At 44.6% G+C, this 19917-nt stretch overlaps 1 protein-coding gene across 3 annotated transcripts in view; it reads right to left on the reverse strand.

Moving 5' to 3' along the window:
• Positions 1-19354, reverse strand: part of LOC119655513 (uncharacterized protein CG3556) — a 306377-nt gene extending 287023 nt beyond the window's left edge. For all 3 annotated transcript variants that reach the window (XM_038061422.1, XM_038061421.1, XM_038061420.1), the window contains exon 1: positions 18758-19354. The gene's annotated coding sequence lies outside the window, so the exon portion shown is untranslated. The remainder of the gene's footprint in view (positions 1-18757) is intronic.
• Between the last annotated feature and the right edge of the window lie 563 nt (positions 19355-19917).

Genomic DNA, 19917 nt, shown 5'->3' on the forward strand with positions numbered 1-19917 from the left:
TCCGCTTATTTACCCTATGATTCTTTGTATCCTCCACCGACGCAAGAACTTAGGGATCTGGTGGCGTATGCAGAATCAAGTAGTCTCGAACTCTTAATAGGTTGCGATGCGAATGCTCAACATATTTGTTGGGGCAGTAGCAAATGCAATCCAAGAGGAGAGAAGCTATTTGATTTCATCACTTCAGCTGGTCTTATGACTGCAAACGTGGGGTGCACCCCTACGTTCGTGGGACCGAGAAGAAGCGAAGTAATTGACCTAACAATCTGTACCCCAAAATTGTTAGAGTTGATTACACACTGGCGAGTGCTAGACGAGGTCTCACTGTCAGATCACCGATATCTAGAATTCAATCTGACTATTGCGGGCGAACAGTCTGCAGTACAAAGACGGAACCCTAGGAAAACGGATTGGACAAAGTTCAACGAACTTGTTGGCAATAAAGTACAGTTCCCTAGGCGACTAAGGACTCCTTTGGTGCTGGAAGATGAATTGAAGACTCTGAACTACACACTTTTAGAGTGTTATGAAGAGGCTTGTCCTATTTCCCGAGGCCAAAGCGGTAAAACAGTTCCTTGGTGGAACCGAGAACTGCAAAAACTCAGGAAATCAACTAGGCGACTTCTAAATCGTGCTTGCAAAAGTAACAAGAACGAAGACTGGTTAAATTTCAGGAACTCACAACGTGAATATAAGAGGCTCGTGAGGTGCTCCAAACGAGACTCCTTTAGAGCGTACTGTGAGGAACTGGAAGGCGAAAGAGAGACTTCAAGGCTGTGCAGAGTCCTCAAAAGGAATGAGTCGGCCAAGTTGGATTCTCTTAGAAAACCCGACGGTACTTTCACGAGCTCTAGACTGGACTCAGTACAGACCCTCCTGGAAGTACACCACCCGGGGGAACGGGTGAGAGAAGTGGTAGGAGGAGAGTTGACGGTTCTTGCAATCCCTTCAACACGCAAGTGTTGCAAGGGGAACTGGAACACGGCGAAAGCGGTTGTTGCCCTTGAAAAGGTGAGAGCTGCGATGCTGTCCTTTGAACATTTCAAAACACCTGGCATAGATGGCATCTATCCGGCAATGCTAAAGGAGGGTATGGAGCATTTAGAGCGACCTCTAAGAAATATTTTTCGAGGATGTCTTGCTCTGGGCTACGTGCCTTCTTCTTGGCAACAGGTTAAAGTAGTTTTCATACCGAAACCTGGGAAAGATGACTATTCTAATCCAAAGAACTTCAGACAGATCAGCTTGACTTCATTCTCGCTGAAAGGTTTGGAGAGACAGGTGGAGCGTCACATTCGTGGAAACGCACTTAGGTCACACCCACTTAGTGAAAACTAACATGCTTACCAACGTAGAAGGTCCTGTGAGTCTGCTCTTCATTCTTTGATCACAAAGATAGAGGATTCAACTTTGAATGAGTACGCGATGGGGGTGTTCGTGGACATTGAAGGGGCTTTTGATTGTGCGCCTTTTCAAAAACTTTGTGATGCCGCCAGAGCGCATGGTGTTGATGATGCTTTAATTAAGTGGATCCATGCTATGCTAACGCAAAGATTGCTGTGCGCTGAGATAGGGGTCAATCGCTACCTGACTACGGAGGCAACGAAGGGCTGCCCCCAAGGGCTTTCGCCGCTTCTGTGGAGTATGCTGATCGACTCACTACTATGCGAACTGCAAAATTTGCCAATACACGCTTAAGCTTATGCTGATGACGTGGCTGTAGTTGCTGTTGATCGGGATCTTGGAACGGTGTGTAGGAATATGCAGCGTGCCGTTGATTTGATAGACAGCTGGTGCCTTAAACATGGTTTGTCAGTTAATCCCAATAAAACCACAATCGTTTTATTCACAAAAAGGAGAAAACTGGATGGACTTTGCCTCCCTGAGATGAGGGGTACTACCCTTCAACTCTCCGAAGAAGTGAAATACCTGGGGGTTAATATAATAATAATCGTTGGCGCAACAATCCATGTTGGATCAGGGCCTTGAAGTGTGTTAGAGCACTTCATTCAAGACCGTAACGGTACACTAGGAGGCAATGTGGTCAGCATTGCGCTCGCCCGAGATTATTACCCTGATTTGACTCAGGTACTCATTCACAGCTGAGTCGACTGGTGTCCGACGTCAAATAACGATACAAATTCCACTGCCACCAGCGAGATTTGAACCGCGACCTTCCGTACGACAGCCTTGCGCTCTAACCACTCAGCTATCCGGACAACCTGGGGGTTACTCTAGATAAAAAACTTCTTTGGAACAAACATGTAGAGGTAAAGATGAAACGAGCTCTCACAGCTTATGGGCTGTGCAGACGGACCTTTGCCTCGACATGGGGACTCAGGCCTCATGTGGTAATGTGGATATACGTTGCCATCATTAGGCCGATGTTCGTATATGCATCCGTAGTGTGGTGGGTTAAGGTGAGACAAAAAGGTTTTCACCGTAAACAAGACGCACTGCAAAGAACTGTTTGTCTGGGTATCACTGGTGCCATGAGCACGACATCCGGCGCAGCTCTGAATGCATTACTCAATTTGCAGCCCCTGGATATATTTATTCAAAGCACTGCAATGAGAGCAGCTCATAGGCTAATTCGATTAGATCTATGGGAAAACAACGGATGTGAGGGGCACAGAGCATTGGAAGAGTTACTGGGAGGACTGAATCCAGTTCTTGCAATGCCTTCCGATTCTCGTGTCCCAATACATCTGTTTGGTAGAAAATATGTAGTTACCCTGAAGCGTAGAGAGGACTGGGAAGACCCAGAGGAATGCGTGGAGGGATATACGGAAGTCTTCTACACCGATGGCTCAAAAACAGAAGAGGGTTCTGGAGCCGGAGTCTACCTCTCGAATAAAAACGAGAAGTGGGCTTTTCCTTTGGGACAATACGCAACGGTTTTTCAAGCCGAAGTTTATGCGATCGTAAGGGCGGCAAACTGGGTGATTGACGAGCGGTTGAAGGGCAGGCGCATTGCAATCTGCAGTGACAGTCAAGCTGCTTTGAGGGCATTGAGCAGTCCTTTGATCAGCTCGAAAATCGTTCAGGAATGCAGAAACCGTTTGAACTCTATGTCTAGATTCAATACGGTGGAACTACTCTGGGTACCTGGTCACTGTGGCATAGAGGGAAATGAAATCACGGACGCTTTAGCGAAAGAGGGGTCAATCTCCCCTATGCCGGGACCGGAGCCAGCAATTGGGGTATCAGTAGCATTGGCTAAATCTGTTTTCAAAAACTGGGAACAAGTTTCCCATAATGACAGGTGGCAGAGCCTAAATGCTGCTCGACACACCAAACTTTTCCTGCCAGAACCCAACATACGTACCGCAAAGTTTATCCTGTCGAAAAGCAGGAGGACTTGCAGGTGTATTGTGGGCATTCTGACAGGCCATAATTCACTAGCTGGGCATATGTTCAGAATAGGAATTACCGAAGATGATACGTGTCCCTCCTGTAATGAGGAAGCGGAATCCACGGAGCATTTCCTATGTGAAGCACGGCGAACACGATTTTGTAAGGGTTAAAATCGATGACATCTACATATACTGCTGTTATGCCGCCTCAAGTATGACAATACCAGAGTTTTCCAACATGCTAGATAAACTGGCGAGAGACGCCAAAGATCGCAACCCCAAAATATTGCTGGCGACTTTAACGCTTGGGCAATGGAGTAGGGAAGCCAGAAAACAAATGAAAGGGGAAGAATCCTACTCGAGGTTTTCTCCTGCCTAAACATTACCCTAGTTAATAGCGGAATCGTAAATACCTTTAGGCGTGGAGAGCTTGGCTCCGTTGTAGATCTTACTTTTGTAAGTGATTCGTTCGTAGGTACCCTAACATATTCCAAGCGGAAATATACCCAATAAACAGACGCGCTTCCTTTAATCTCCAAAGGAACTACAGAGGGCAGAACGTTGCCATTCTAACCAACAGCCAAGCAGCGATCAAGGCACTTAGGTCTAACCAGGTGAACAAGTATGGGAATGCCTTGAGAGACTGAATATGCTCGACTCGTCAAACAAGGTCTGGATACCCTGTGTTCTAGGCCATGTTGGGTTGGAAGGCAATGAGGCAGCGGACGAACTAGCCAAGAAGGGAGCAGGGACGCCTTTACACTGGTCAGAACCCTTCTGTTGAATCGGAAATGGTTTCATGGCTATGACAATAAAAAATGAAGAGGAACGGTTGAGGGAACTATACTGGGCTGGCCTACCAGGAATGGAGCAGTCGAGGGTATTTATTGGGGGATACGAACCCATGCGTACAAAGGATTGTTTAAATCTCAACAAAAAGAGACTCCGAATCATAGTGGGAATTGTCACTGGTCAGTGTCGGCTAAACTATAGGGAAGCTAGGGGTATCTACGGACACTGCCGTTGGTGGAGTGTTGTGGGGAGTGTGATGAAACGTCTTGGGATAGTGTCCGGCATTTGCGCAAAGTATGTCGAGGCGTCTGGAAAAACACTTAATACCAGATCCAAGGTTGAAAGATCTGGAATTAGGGAATATACTAAACTTGTACGCCACCGCAGCGTCTCAGGGGGTAGGAGGAAGAGGAAGTTCGACGAGCCATAAACAGCTCGAAGAACTGGAAGGGCCCAGGTCTGGATCGGGTGCAGAATTTCTGCTATAAGAAATTTACCAGCGTACACAGTCGGTTGGCACGCAATATAAATGAGGTCATGAGTCGGCCGGAGGAATTTCCACCTTTCCTCACTGCGAGGATTACCTACCTTATCCCTAAGAAGGACACGGTGCAGGACCCCGCAGACACAAGACCATTCACTTGCCTACCAACCCTCTACAAATTCGTCACATCCATTATTAGTGGAAGGATCAATGCGCACCTCGAGACCAACAACATTCTGTCCGAGGAGCAGAAGGGCTGCCGAGTTGGGTCAAGGGGTTGCAAAGAGCAACTCATTATCGACTCGGTAGTTGTAGGACAAGCAACTAGAGGCCAAAGAAACCTCTTCAGTTGCTATATCGATTATGCCAAGGCTTTTGATAGCGTTCCGCATACCTGGCTAATCGACATTCTACATCTGTATCGCATTGACCCGAAACTAGCAAAGTTTTGGCGACAGTCATGGAAGGGTGGCATACCACCTTGTCGGTGCGTACATCTGAGGGTACTAATACCTCAGAGCCCATCGGTATACGGAGGGGCATCTTCCAGGGGGATTCGTTCAGTCCCCTTTGGTTTTGTATGCCACTGAATCCCCTCTCATGGCTACTGAATGGTTTTGCAATAAAATATGGCCTACGTGCTAAGTGCGAACTGACACACTTGATGTACTTAGATGACATCAAGCTGTATGCTGGTACTGACAACCGTCTTAGAAGTCTGTTGCGAATAATAGACATGTTCAGTCGTGATATTCGGATGGAGTTTGGATTAGACAAGTGTCGAATCCAAGCCATCCGCAAAGGTCATCACGAGCCGCATGCCGGACATAGCATTGGTGACCTCCACATCGAAGCTATGACCGAGGCAGACTTCTACAAGTACTTAGGAATTCTGCAAGGAACCCATGCTCGAGTTGGTGATCTCAAGGAAGCTCTGCTGTCCGAATTCCTGCAACGTGTAAAGCTGGTGCTGAAATCGCATCTCTCGGGGAAGAATAAAATAAGCGCGTTGAATGTATTCGCTATCCCTTCACTGGCTTATGCATTCGGAATATTGCCGTGGACGAAGACCGACCTGGAAAACGTCCAGCGGCGGATACGGACGACTATGTCCAAATTCCGAATGCATCACTGAAAGTCTGCCGTGGAGCGGATGAACCTGCCTCGTAACATCGGAGGTAGGGACGTGGTTGACGTGGCGGCACAACATCATCGCCAAGTCGACTCGCTGCACGCTTATTTTTACAGCAATGAGCAGGCGAGTCCCTTGCATGCGGCTGTCTGTAAGGCAGACTGTGGGCTGACTCCACTTAACTTGAAGAATCGATCTTTCAATCCTCTGAGTGGGGTGAAGTTGGACCAAGAGCGGATCGATGAATGGAAGTCGAAGGCAATGCACGGTAAACACGTGAATTGTCTTTGGCAGCCATTTGTCGATTTGCATTTGTCGAACAGATGGCTGTGTGCTGAGGAGTCAGGACGGCGTGGTCGCCAACCGAGCTTATAAAAAGCTCATCATGAAAGAACGGGTGGAGAACGACCAGTGCAGAATATGTGGTTCGGCGTTAGAGACGTTGGACCATCTGTATTGTTGTACTGTTATGTCACCGGTGCAATACATCACCAGGCATAATGCTGTATGTAAGGTTATCCATCAAAACCTTGCATACAAGCATGGGCTGATCACGTAAACATGATTTACCGATATGAGCCGCAAGCAGTACTTGATAGTTCTGCTTACAGCATGTATTGGGACCGGCAAGTTCTGACTGATTGCCATATTTCACATAATAAGCCTGACGTACTGCTAGTTGACAAGACAGGTCGCTCCGCGTATATTATTGTTGTTGCTATCCCCCATAATAGCAACATTGAACGGAAATAAATACGTGGAGAAGAAGGTGAACTATGAGCCATTGGCTCGGGAAATCAAAGAAATTTGACGTCTCGAGCGGGTGGTTGTAGTTCCCATAATATTGTCAGCTACAGGTATTGTACCTAAATCCCTCACGGCTTCTCTTGATGTCCTGGGACTTTCGCACAGTCTGGTTCAAACCATGCAGAAGTACACCATTCTGCATACGTGCTCGATGTTGCGGGGAGTACTCGAAGGATTCTCCCACTGACCTACCACCGGCCACCACCACCAGCGCCCCTTTAGTTTTTAAGTAGGTAGGATCGTCCGAGTCTAAATGCTTGGCACTTAGTGCTAGTATTAGGTAAAATCCGGCATCTGCCGAGATTGTGATAACTCGGAAATAATATGTTAGCGCAAATGTAGGATCCGACCATCAACCAAAAATTCCTCCAATAATTCCAATATTAAAGTTGGCTAAATCAGTCTTATATGATTCACTTCTAATTGCTACTAATAGTCTTTCTAAGTTTTTTTTGCTCCATACACTGATTAGCCTAAATTCTGGTTAAGTTTGGATTCCACTGAACAACCTTGAGTCGCTTCCTGCTCCTCGTTCAAAAACTACTTGCAGTTCCCTGTTAGATACCCTTTTTATAAGTGGTTATACTTTACCACCCAATTTTAGTTAACCTTAAAAAAACCTTAAAAATGTGTTTTCCGAAAAATTACATTAATTGTACGACATATCGCACACTAAGAGAAACAATTGGGGCCTGACCATATTGCACAAACAAAGGAATTGAACCACCGAATTCGAAATCTCTTTTCTTTAATGGTTGCAACTCATTGAGCGATCAACTACCTGACGATCAAAATTAAGATAGGTTGCGGTTGCATAGCAAAATTGCTCCCCTGGCAACAACTAAACGGATCGCTAGCTGATCTCGTTGACAGCAATAGCACGATAATAATATCAACGAATGAAAGAATTAATGGAAGTTTTTACTGGCGGAAGGCTAAGGAGTATTTGGGAACATTGAAGGATTGTTTTTTATAATAAAATATTTTAAGATCGATATTCCAAAAACATGTTTGTTAGTGATTGTTTGTGGGTGAGGAGACTAGAAATCTGGTATAAATACAATCAGAAAAAAGATATGCTGGAAGAACAAATCAAAACACATTTCAAGTAACTCTGAAGCAGGTTTAAGTTATAGATGGGAACCTGGGTAGGCAGTGAGAGCGGTAGACATTCCAAACCTCACACGCTCATAAAATCGTTGCTAATCACAGCGTATATATATCTAAACGTGCATTCAATGAAGTAATTAATGAACATGAAAGCTTAATTTTCAAACCTAATCAATCATATCAGCTCCCAGAAAAGGATTCAACAATTCATCGCACCACCAACCAATATCGCACTCACTATTTTCAGTGCATGCATTCTATGGTTCTCATCACCTCCATCATCATCGTCGCTCCAATAAAGCCTAATATTTGAATAATTGACACAAAAACTAAATCTATTAGACGCCATGCCGCCACGCTCATTGAATTACGCCATATTATTTAGTAATTACTTATTAAATTCGAGTGTGGTGCCAGGCTGGAGTTCATGTCGGCGCATTTGCAGCTCTGTAGGACCAGCCACCTCCATGTGGGGGGACATGGGAATATATGGACTTCACGAGCAGAATGTGCCCGAGGGATTAGGCTTATATGGATATGAGTGGTTAAGTGCATGCAATCAGACTGATAAAATGTGCGGTTAAGAGATGTATGTGGTGGGGGGAGGGGGAGGTCTTCGATAGCCAGCGCACCATTGTCTCTGTGCGAAATATAGTCAAATGGAGATTATTGTTGACCCCGAACATCAACAATAAAAGCGTCATGACCATAGCTATTCAATTGGGGAGTGAATGGGTCAAGCTTTGTTCATCACTGGGTCACATTATTGACCAATTGTTTGGTAAGGACAGTTGTACTGGTATCGTTCGGAGAAGTGGGTATTGATGCGTTCTTGCCTTAATTATGATTCGAAGGCAAGAGTAGGATACATAAAAGGATGGACAACAAGTACAAAGCACGAATTACAGGAATATTACAGGAGCTGAAATTGAGTCCCGACAATGAGAAGAGGATGCGGACAAAGCCATTGATTGACCCATCGATCTGCATGGATTTCCCATCCCAGACATAGCTCCCGATTTGAGGAAGAGAGGCTCACTTCGCTCGGGGAAAGGAATTAATATTCGCATAGCTTCAAACAACTGAAATGAAAATAGAGGCCAATTTCTAAAATGGGAAGAATATGGCAGAGACCAGGTTGCAAACTTTCAGGATATGTTTTCTCCCCCACAGAAGACATCTGAAATACATGCTTAACGAAAGTGAACTATTTAACAATGGAGAGTACACCAGTATGGACACATTATATCAGTATCTGGACTGTCAATTTCTGTACAGTCTTCTTGAAGGACGGTCAAATCGCTTTCGTTTAAAGGTGCAGTAAACAACTAGGCTCTCCAGGGAGTAGAGAGGGTGGACTACTGGCTAACTAGGTGGAGCTCTACCAACGTCACAGTGAAATTGAATCTCCCAAAGTTCCCTTTTGGTACTAAAATCAAGCAAAAAGTGTAAAAATAATGGCCAAACACTTGCGACAATTTCGAGATTCTAATTTTCAATTTTGGTTCTGGCCAAACCAGAAAACCCTCAAAATTTCTTTGATCTAACCGGACAGGGACATGTTTCCGTGGAACTTTCGTATGATTTTATTCCAGCAAATACAGAAATGTTATTGTTAGCAGGTTAGTCACAACGAAAATCAAAATTTGTTGAAAATTCTTGAGGCTAAGGGTAGAAAAGGGCTCAAGCAGTGCAGGATTGAGGTGGGACCAATCTGCCATTTTCTGAGGGTGATATGTGGCGATGACTTACCTCTCTTTGAGGGCGATATGTGGCTATCCAGGGGCCAAGCCCCTTATGTACCCAGAGTGAGTGGTCGTTGCCACAACCTTTACGAAGTGATCCTACTATTAATAAAACACTACGGATTTAGACTGGGGAGGTGAAAATCACCTCCTCCAATCCAGGATGTCATGCGAATCGTGCCAATTGGATACTTTGCTCTCAGGGTTAACTAATTGTATTCGAATGGAGCCTCACTGATACCTGGTCACCTTAGTGAATAAGTTTGACCGTACCGTGTTACAGGAGGCTACGGTTCGGCGGACCACCTTACCCGCATACTCTTGGAAATCAACTCAGTACACCAAAGAATATTAAAGAAACTAATAACAAATAAACCGGACCCCATATCACACACAAACTGAATCACCAGGCGGAGGCACATCTACGAAACACTGACAACCAAATGACCACACCCCAAAAAGGGAGAAGTTGGGAAGTTAAGCAGTGGAGCCAAAGTCAACATTAGCCTACTGCGAAGACCGCAACCAATAAGGCTCTTGCTAAAAAAGTACGTATGTCTGAGGTCAGTATATCAGACCCCAGGAAGAAGAGCCTGGGTGGCGGAGGTTCCAAATTATACCTGTGTTATATGAAGGAAGCCTTGAAACAACGCGAGGTTTTTAAGGAGGCTGAGGAAGAGCCTTCAACATCGGAGCTAAGAAAACGAAAACTATCAGCCCACAATAGGGGAATGTCCCAAGATACTCAAACATGAGGTTAAAAGAGGGAAACTACGGGTAAAGCAGGGGTGAAGCTAGGAGCCAGGAGGCCCGCCGTTAGCTATGCTTATGCGGTGAAGAGCATTCCAGTGGCCACACTATTGAAAGTATTTTGGGAGCAAATACTCACCAATGAGTTGGAAATTATTGAAGGTCTCATCGTCATGCAGCTTTTTGAGGGATTGAGTAAAGTGCTTGTGATCATCGGTATACGCTTTCCACCGGGTCTTAAAATCGTAGTTTGGGCGACAAAGGGCACTGTGGAATGGCTTAGTATTATATTCCGTAAATTGTCATGTTAGGAAAGAGAACAATTTTCATCATGGACTGGAGATGATATGCTAGGGGCGCACAGAGTGACAATTTTTCGCCTAAAAGCCGCAGCGCTAGAGAGTGAGAATCTTATGGGCCTCCTAATTGCTTAGAATGATGATCACTATAAGCGATTATGTGGAGCCTTCAGACGCAAGGTGGAGGGCAAATGTAATTTCCCCACGATCGGGGTAGATGACCGGCCTCTGGAGGCAGCAAACAGTCAAAATTGTTATATCACGTACGTATTTGGCAACCTATCTGTGCACGTGCATATAGAAAACCCGGGCAAAGATATTTGGGAGGAGACATAGGGTGGAAAATCTACCGAGATTCCTGAAGGAATTTCGCAGGCCATAGCAGATAGATTACACAGGGAAATAGACCTACTGTCTAGTGAGACGCTGCCCGATCTAGATTTGGATGTTCTATGGCACAGGGAGAACAGCGACTTCCATTAAAGCGCTCTGTCAGAGGAGAAGGGCGATCAGCAATGGAAAAGAACTACAAACACTAACAGAGCCAATGGCATCTACTAAGATGCCAAGGTTAACCTCCATGATACAAGAGTTGCATCTACAGTAATTACAAGGGCAATCTCTAAAGAAAATATTCAAATAGTGCTTGCTCAAGAAGTGTATCGGGCAGATTTGCGGTTCGCAAGGAGGAAGCATACATGTAATTTGGGACTCCTCCTACAACAAACCAAGAGCTTGCATCATTCCTAAAAGGTGAACTTGTGGCTGTGAAAATTAGGGGGGAACTCGAGAAGCCATCGTGGTATCGGGCCACTTCCCAGGAGGCAACATCCGGATCCAACCGGAGCTAGTCGCTGGACTAGTGAAGTTCCGTGAGAGGAAGGCGGTACCACTTCTCCTCGGCTGTGATATCAACGCCCATGAAGAAGTCTGGGAATGCAGGGACACTAATCGAAGAGGTGAGTATCATTTGAAATTATTCTTAGTAAAAAGTTAGAAATATATAACATAGGGAACACTTCAACATATGTGGCCAGCACTAGACAAGAGCTACTAGACATAACTCTAGGGAATACTCTGATGAACGGGTTGATCAAGAATTTGAGGGTGCTCGATGAGCCCTCTGTGTTGGATCATGGAATAATCAGATTCGACATTGAGGGAAATTACACAATAAAAAAAAAAATAATAAAACAAAAAATAATCCAAGGAGAATGAATTGGAATGCACCTGAGCAACAACTTAGCTCACCGGTGGGTGATATCAGGAGCGAACTGGAAATAGGTCAGCTGAAAGGATCAAACAAACCACAGAAACAAGCTGACTATCCAAAGCAACAACCAAAGACAGGGCCATAACTTCTGCCTGTTTGAAGAAGGAAGAGGGTAGGGTACAGCTCCTTCCCTAGTCCTACTCCACGACGGAAGGCGACAAGATTCTGTCTGACACCTCAAAAACAAACAAAAGGGGAAAAAGGAAAACTGGAAACTAGCAAAAGAGGTGTGCTCAGAAGCTAGAGTAAGGTGGGTAGTAGGAACATTTAAACCATTGAAATCAGCTGGAGTGGTTGGCATCTTCCCAGCACTACTCCAGAGAGAGCAGGAGAACATAGAGGCGAGCAAAAATGGTCTTTTTTCCGAAAGCGGGTAAGAAGGATCCTTTTCCCCCTAAATTTGTCAGACCAATTTGCCTACCATCATTCATACTCACAACGGTGGTGAAGGTCATAAACAATTATGTTAGAACACACATTCCAATGCGTAATACCCAGCAGCAGTGTCAACACGTTTAGCGGGCTCTGAATCAGCTGACGGATGTATTGTAGGATGTCATAGAAAGCATCGAAGGAACATTGGATAACACATGGCACGCAAAGACACGAGATTACCTGATCCACAAGGGAGTAGAAGCACTCTGGTCTTTTGGATGAGCAGGATTTTGGAAAGCAACCAAATACCAGCACCGATAGGTACAAATTCCATTGTCATGAATACTACTTAAGGTTGTCCACAGGGCGGGGCTTATGTGGATTATGGTAGTGGATGGGCCACTAAGAGAGCTAACAAATACTGGAATACAAGTTCAGAGTCACGCTGATGACATTGTTTTAATCTGTAGGTACAAATATGCGGAAATTCTATGTGGCAGAATCCAAACTGGAGTGCGAATCACTAGTACCTAGTGTAGGAAGGCGAGGCCCATAAATCCACCCAAGGTCAATATAATGTCATTAACTAGGAAGCACAAACTTAATGAGAGCTATCGTGGCTCCCAGGTCGATAGCATAGAAAAAATGGGGATGCAACCCGAAAATACTACTTTGGACATACACTGCAATAGTAAGGCCAATGATTACCTATGGGGCGGTAACCTAGGCGACAGATCTGAACTTGGCACAAAAACCAGAAAGTTACATAAATTTACTGTCTTGTATATGTATCAGTGGGGCCCAACAGTATCTCTAGAGGTTCTTCAGGAATTCATTTCTCTCCATCTGCACATACAAATGCAGGTAAGGAAGAAAATCTTCAGAATATCTGGGAGGTGCGGAGAGCGGGGAGCTGATTAAATCGAAGAAAGGGTAATATTCTTTCATAGGCGGTATCCTGAAGTATTGAAACCAAGGATGGCATGACAACAGGGTTTCTTAGGAAGAATGGAACTGGTAGTACGTGGGGGAGGCGACCTAAATCAACAACTGATTATCCAGTACATTGACGAACCCCTCACAGCAGAGGGAGCGGATTTTGGAGTCATTGGTAGAAGGAAAACGCCCTTTGAACCAATGTGTAAGCAAACTAAAGTATTCCCAACGGAAAAATACGCCATAGGTAGACGTACCTTCTTCAATTTCGAAAGGAACTATAGTGGGCGGAACATGCTGTTCCAGCCGGCAGCATGGTTTGGATACTATGAATTCCAGATGGCGCTTCACGGGCCAGAGTCTGTGCGGGAGGTTCATGGTTTCAACGCTGAAAAACGAAGAGAAGGCCTCTTGGGCAAACAGAGACTGTCTGTATCTTCAGTGAGGAGAGTGTAAGGTCAATTGTGTTTTAACTGACCGACACCATACGATCAATCAGATTGACCACTTTCCACATCCAATAAATCATGTGCTCGGAGTAGGCTTCTTAGTCCGTCAAAAAATGAGGCGTGCTGTTTTCGGCTTTTTTTTGAAAACATAAGCGAAAAGCTATGTACTATCTAATATTGGTCCAGTTGGCGTTCACGCCTCTACAGTAGCACGAACCCTCGAAGCCTGTCGCAAGTCATCATTATCACCAATGGTGCAACAACCGGTATCCGGTCTAAGGAACTTCAGACACGCCAATTCGATATCCCTAAAAGCTGCCTGGCGTCCTGACTTACGCCATCGCTCCATCTCAGGCAGCGTCTGCCTCGTCTTCTTTTTCTACCATAGATATTGCTTTTATAGACTTCCGCCGGCCGTAACCTATTGTGTCGGATTTAATCCATAACCAGACGGTCGTGGTATCGTTCATAGATTTCGTCGTTATGTACGCTACGGAAACGTCCAAAAATTCTTTAGAGGCTTCTTCTCTCGCATTTTTTCTTGCTAAGAACCCAGGTGTCCGAGGAATACATGAGGACTGGCAAGATCATTGGCTTCACAGATCACAGTAAAAGGTTTGACCCTATGGTGAGACGTTTCTAGCGAAACAGTTTTTGTAAGCTGAAATAGGCTCTGTTGGCGGCCAACAACCGTACACGGTTATAGATTGTGTAACAGGCGGGTTATTCAATTAGCAGTGTCGCATGAAATGGTTTTTGGAAGTACCTGGTTTGCGCGGAAAGCGACCCAGAAGTAAACGTGGGCCACTCTAGAGGGGAGCACTGTCAATCAAATTGGCCATATGCTGATTGAGAGCCACCACCTTTTAGCTTTGATGAATTCAGAACATGTGGGGGCAAATATGGACGCGGATCATTATCTCGTTGGCATTGTGCTCCGGGCTCGAATAGCAACAACGCCTAAAATAACTTTTAATGAAATTCTCAACAACCAGAATATCGGCCAACTGGAGGTCCCGCCGGACAAATATTGCCACCACTAAGTATAGAAGAAATAGCTCGTGCAGTTCATCGGCTTGAAAATCATAAGTGGCCAGGAAGCGATAGAATTACAGCCGAATTTGATAAATATGGAGGGGACCAATTACATCAAGTTGATCATCAACCTATGTAGCAATTATGGAGGTATTACGCTATTGAGTACCATCTATAAGATAATTTTCACTATTTTGCTAGGCCGGATAGCCCTATATGTCCACATCATCATTGGTCCATACCAAAGAGGTTTCACTCCAGGCAAATCAGCAACAGATCAAATTTTCTTTCATCGACTTTAAAGCCGCCTATGACAGCGTAGTCAAAACTCTACTGTGTGACTAGGCTGACTCTGACCAATGTGCGAGGCCAGATAAAAGCAGCAGGATCACTTTCGAGACTATTCAACATTAACAACGGCCTAAGACAAGGGGATGCCCTATCATGCATTTTCTCTAAACTGGCCCTGGGGAAAGGGATTCCCGATGCAGATATCAATGCAAGAGGCACTGTTCCCTTCAAGCCTACCCAACTACTGGCCTACGGTGATGATATTGACATTATGGGAGGAGTAACCTAAGATGTATAGTCTGCTCCATCCATATTAATGAAGGCAGGACGAAGTACATAATGGCAACGTCTGCGCCAAAAACCAAAGAACGACCGACAACGAATCGCACTGGTCAAACGAAAACAATAACGATAGGAGACTACAACTTTGGGACAGTTGATAACTTTTCCATTACGATTACAGCTATGACTATGAATCCGTTTTCGACAGCCAACAGCGTCTAATTCAACTTACAAACAAGTTGGGAAACCGGAAGCTAGACGCTTCAGGTATGAAAGGTTTTGTGTATTTCTTTGAATGTGCATTTGTCCCATTAGTATGTAGCACGTAATATATGCATATACCCACTTTCAAGTGATATTGACATTCAAAGTTTTGAATTTGCACTGGAGCGACAGCTTTGACCTATTATAACTTTGTTAGTAATAGTACGATTTTCACAAAAACTTGGTTGGTAGAATCATGCTTTATGATGTAGTCTACATTGTTGCAAAATTTTGTGATCCTAGGGTGAACTTAAGGGGGGTTCTCCTGCCAATTACTAAAAATTATAGTAATGTACTATTATTAACTTTATTTGAATAGATACCGGTATGTAGGGTATTTCGGAGCCTAGGTACCATATAGTTGTTTGATTGCTGTTTGATTTTTTTTAGATATTTCGGTTGGGCAGTTTCTGAGAATGGGTTCATTAAAAAAATGGTCACTTTGAACCCCCCGCACTCCCCACCTTTCCAATAAATATCAAAACTAACACCGGCTTCGAAAAGTACTAAGCGATATTTGATGAAAAAAGAAATTACACCCCTCTTTTGCATGTATGGGGGACCCCCCCTTAAATTCAACGTAAGAGGGTGTAACTCACTATATGCGTGAGCGTTCACAGTTCCCATCTTTCTACCAAATTTTGTGTCAATCGCTACAACCATCTCCGAGAAAAAGGCGTGTGACGGAAAGACAGACAGACAGACAGACAGACAGACAGACAGACGGACAGACAGACAGACAGTAAACCGATTTTAATAAGGTTTTGTGTTTACACAAAACCTTAAAAACGAGTCGACTCGCAACGCCTCACCATAGCGTCATAGCTCTTACTATACAAGACTATGATCTTGCCAGTCCTCATGTCTCGGAGACTTGGGTTCTTAGGATGAAAAATTGGGAACCCTTGGTCGCATTTAAGAAAAGAATCCTCTGAAGAATTTTTCGCCCCTCACGAGAAGATGGACGATTCCGTAGAATATATGTATAACGACGAAATCTATAAGCGATACCATGACCGTCTGGTGGTGGACAAAATCGGGGTGAATAGGCTGCTGTGGGCGGGTCACTTACTCCGTATGGATGATCCAGCCCGGAAAGTCTATGAGGGCAATATCTATGGTAGAGAAAGAAGACGAAGCAGACCCTGCCTAAGACAAAGTGATGGTTTGGACTAGGACGCCAGATAGCTTTTAGGGATACCGAACTGGTGAACCTCGGCACAAAACCGGGATTTCTGGAGTTCCTTATTATGGCAGGCGTAGACCCGATACCGGTTGTTACGCCGTTAGTGATAATAACATATTCCGGAGATCAAGGATCGATTTAGACTATCTCCCTGTCGGTGATGATAATCAATGTTTAACAGTAGCCGATTCTTTCCTTTTCTGCTAATTTATACCATAACCTCCCGTCGTACTGATTAGTGTTTTCGCTACTTTCTTTCGTTTGCTATTTTTTACGCCTCGAGCTCATATGTCTTTGTTTTTACTTAATTTTTCGTAATTTTATTTTTGGTGAAATTGGTCGTCAATTTCATTATTATTATAATTAAGGCTACGCTAGCTTAAGCCTATAGCAGTGCGATAAGCACAAAGATAAACGCAGTCATCCATGATAGAATTGGCATTCTAATCCGGGGCAACGAGATCAGCAGATGAATGCCAATTTACCTTGGCTATCACACAGTCATGGTCATTTACCTGAGTGCTATCTACCGGGGAAACATTTAAATTCAGATGAGCTTCCCTTGCCAAGGTGATCTCAAAATAACTAAGTGGACAAATCAGCTTCATTTATCAACATATTAAAGGGACTTTTAGCTTTAGGCATTATCACCCGAGATAACGATATCAGTTTTCTCTTGTAGTTTTCCAGTCCTGTCTGTATTCTGTGGTTTGGGTCTCAGTTCTGAAGTGAAACATCAGCGCTAAAATCTTAATGAATTAAAAATTAAAAATTCATTGAGATTTTATCGTTATTAACTTGTGTAGAATTATCAAAGGCCAACGTTTACAACGAGATAATTAGGTATATCTCAGATCTACGTCGACCTAACTCCCACGAACCCATTATACCGAACTCGTGGAACAGTCCATCCGGCCTACAAAGCCTTTCGTAATTATCTCATACCGCGAACTATCCCAACCTTCCAAATTACTTTCCAAACATTCCTTTGACCTGAATACCACTTCACAAACTTCAATATTTACAACTGATGCAAATCACCCCCTTGGCATCCCCATGCGACTCGCGCCGCCAGAATGCCGTCTCCGTCACTGAGCATAACTCAAAAGACATTTCCACAGGTCATACCTACTTTAATTGAGTTCAGTTCTCGCTTTTGTCCACTAATTGATGGTCATGTGCAACCACTTTGCCGTCGTTGTCGTCATCGTGGCCGCCATCGACCAACCACTCAATTTCCTCCCGGAACGCCTCATCATTTCCAATGAAAAAAATGCAACACTTAATTTGTAATTATTGCAATCAGAAGTGGCAGCCACAACAACTCACACGGTTCGACACTTCCTCCTTTGCGCTGAATGCAAGGTTGCAATCTTTATGCAAGTCGGGTGGAAAATGAAAATATAGCGAAAAGACCGCAGCAAAGCTCTGATTGCATAACCCTTATGGAACCCGACGACAGCATGACGGCATGACGCCATACCGACGCCGACAATTTGCTCCAGTTCTAGGATCGAATCCTAGGACGCAAGGAAGGCTAATGACATGACATTCTTCGGCCTCGACGCTGCACTATTTTCCGACGATGAAAATCGATTCAAGTTGAGAATTTGATAACATAATGTGTCTGTTGTTCGCGGGGATTGGTGGAAGGACCCTTCCATGTAAAAACATTGAAGCCTAATCCCAAGCCTCTGCTCAAGGAGATGTCCTCCGATTCAGTACGTTAATGCTTCCTTAAGTTTCTCCATCGAAAGTAATTGTTTCAACGAACAATTGCCTCAAGTACCCAAACCACCCCCGCACAGAAGTGACCACAGTTAACCAACAACCAAACTGGATCGATCTGGCGATTCGTCATCGTACCATCCTTCCAGCATGTCCTACAATCGCCGAACTGGCGCGAAAACGAGCAATTCGAGTTCTATTTTCCCGTCCCCGTCTTTGCAGAGCAAATTCGATAACAGCTGATTGCATAATTTCCCGACTTTTCCGGTTTAAAGCCAGCAATCACGCAAAATTCCACAAAGCCAGGACTGATGTCGACACAAAGAGTAGGGGGTGGACTGGACTGTTGCGGTGGAGTCTTACAACAGTGCGACCTTAATTTCATGAAAATCAACTTCTGAATTGGACTTGATGGGAAGAGTTTTCCGGAAAATCTGATTATGTTTGCCATTGTGATTTTTACCTTGAGTCCGTGGTTTTGATTTGTGTGCTGTGCCTCGGTCCCGACGTTGCCTGCCTCTGAAATACGATAAAAGTTGAACGGGACTGCCTTGGCTATGGAACTCTGACTCCTTCTAGGAAGCGGTTAAAGTTGTTCCTTGTAGTTCGGCGAGGAATACCAGAATAAGAAACCACCGCACTATAGCACACGAATCGATTCCTTCAGGGCTCGCCGCGAATGAGGTTTCAAAATCACTTCTCTACTCTCCACTATGTCGAACTCCACCACTTGCCACTCGATTGCTTCCTTTGAGGCGAACGCGTAATACCCAGACCGACCGGAAAACACGCAAAGGAAAAGACTGTTCTGTGTCGTATACTTTGTAAATAAGGGTTGGATGCGGAAGGTCGCGTGTTACACTTGAAATCACGTCGCTACGCGTTCCAAGTTGAAAAGGATCTCTGGTAGGCCCAAAGCTCTACCTCTCAGAAGAGACATAAAATGGGGCACTCGGAAAATTGTTCGATTTTCAACCGCCGAAATGCACGAAGCCTCGATTGCGACTGAAATTCAGTATGACCGTGAAGAACTACGGCGGCAATGCTACAATTAGCAGACGAGCAAAGTTCTGTGTCTGTTCAACTTTGCCATTAGACATAGCATGACGCGAAGCTTTCCTAAATTAGTTCATCCAAAACAAATATTCCCACCATTCCAACTTCCCCGTCAGCACGACGAGGGAGAATTTCCCTCGACTTCCTTATACTCAATTCCAAAACGTTCCGAGCGATTCTTACTTTCACTGCTCCTTGCTTTCACCCTGCGTTGAACAGGGAAATCATCCCTCACCACCCACTACCCCAAGTCGGAACTTTCCTCATCCCCATTGGAAGGGGCTAGAAAATTTCCCAGAAAGCCATCGAGTAGCTTTCGTAGGAGCAACCCCTCAAGTTGCGCTGCACACGATACGCTGCAGAACCCTCTCCTGGCTCCTTTCGCTTGTAGTCTGTTGGGCAAACAATCATTGATAATCTGGTTAGCTTTGGTGAAGAGGAAAGGACAATGATTTTTGTGTTTGTGCAGCGAATTTTCCGTGTAAGTAGTTCGGTCGACACACAGACCCTGAGTTTTTCTACACGAGAGAATCAGAGCCGATTATAATTTACATATATTGTAAACAA

Source organism: Hermetia illucens, chromosome 4, assembly GCF_905115235.1.
Source record: "Hermetia illucens chromosome 4, iHerIll2.2.curated.20191125, whole genome shotgun sequence".
NCBI lineage: Eukaryota > Metazoa > Arthropoda > Insecta > Diptera > Stratiomyidae > Hermetia > Hermetia illucens.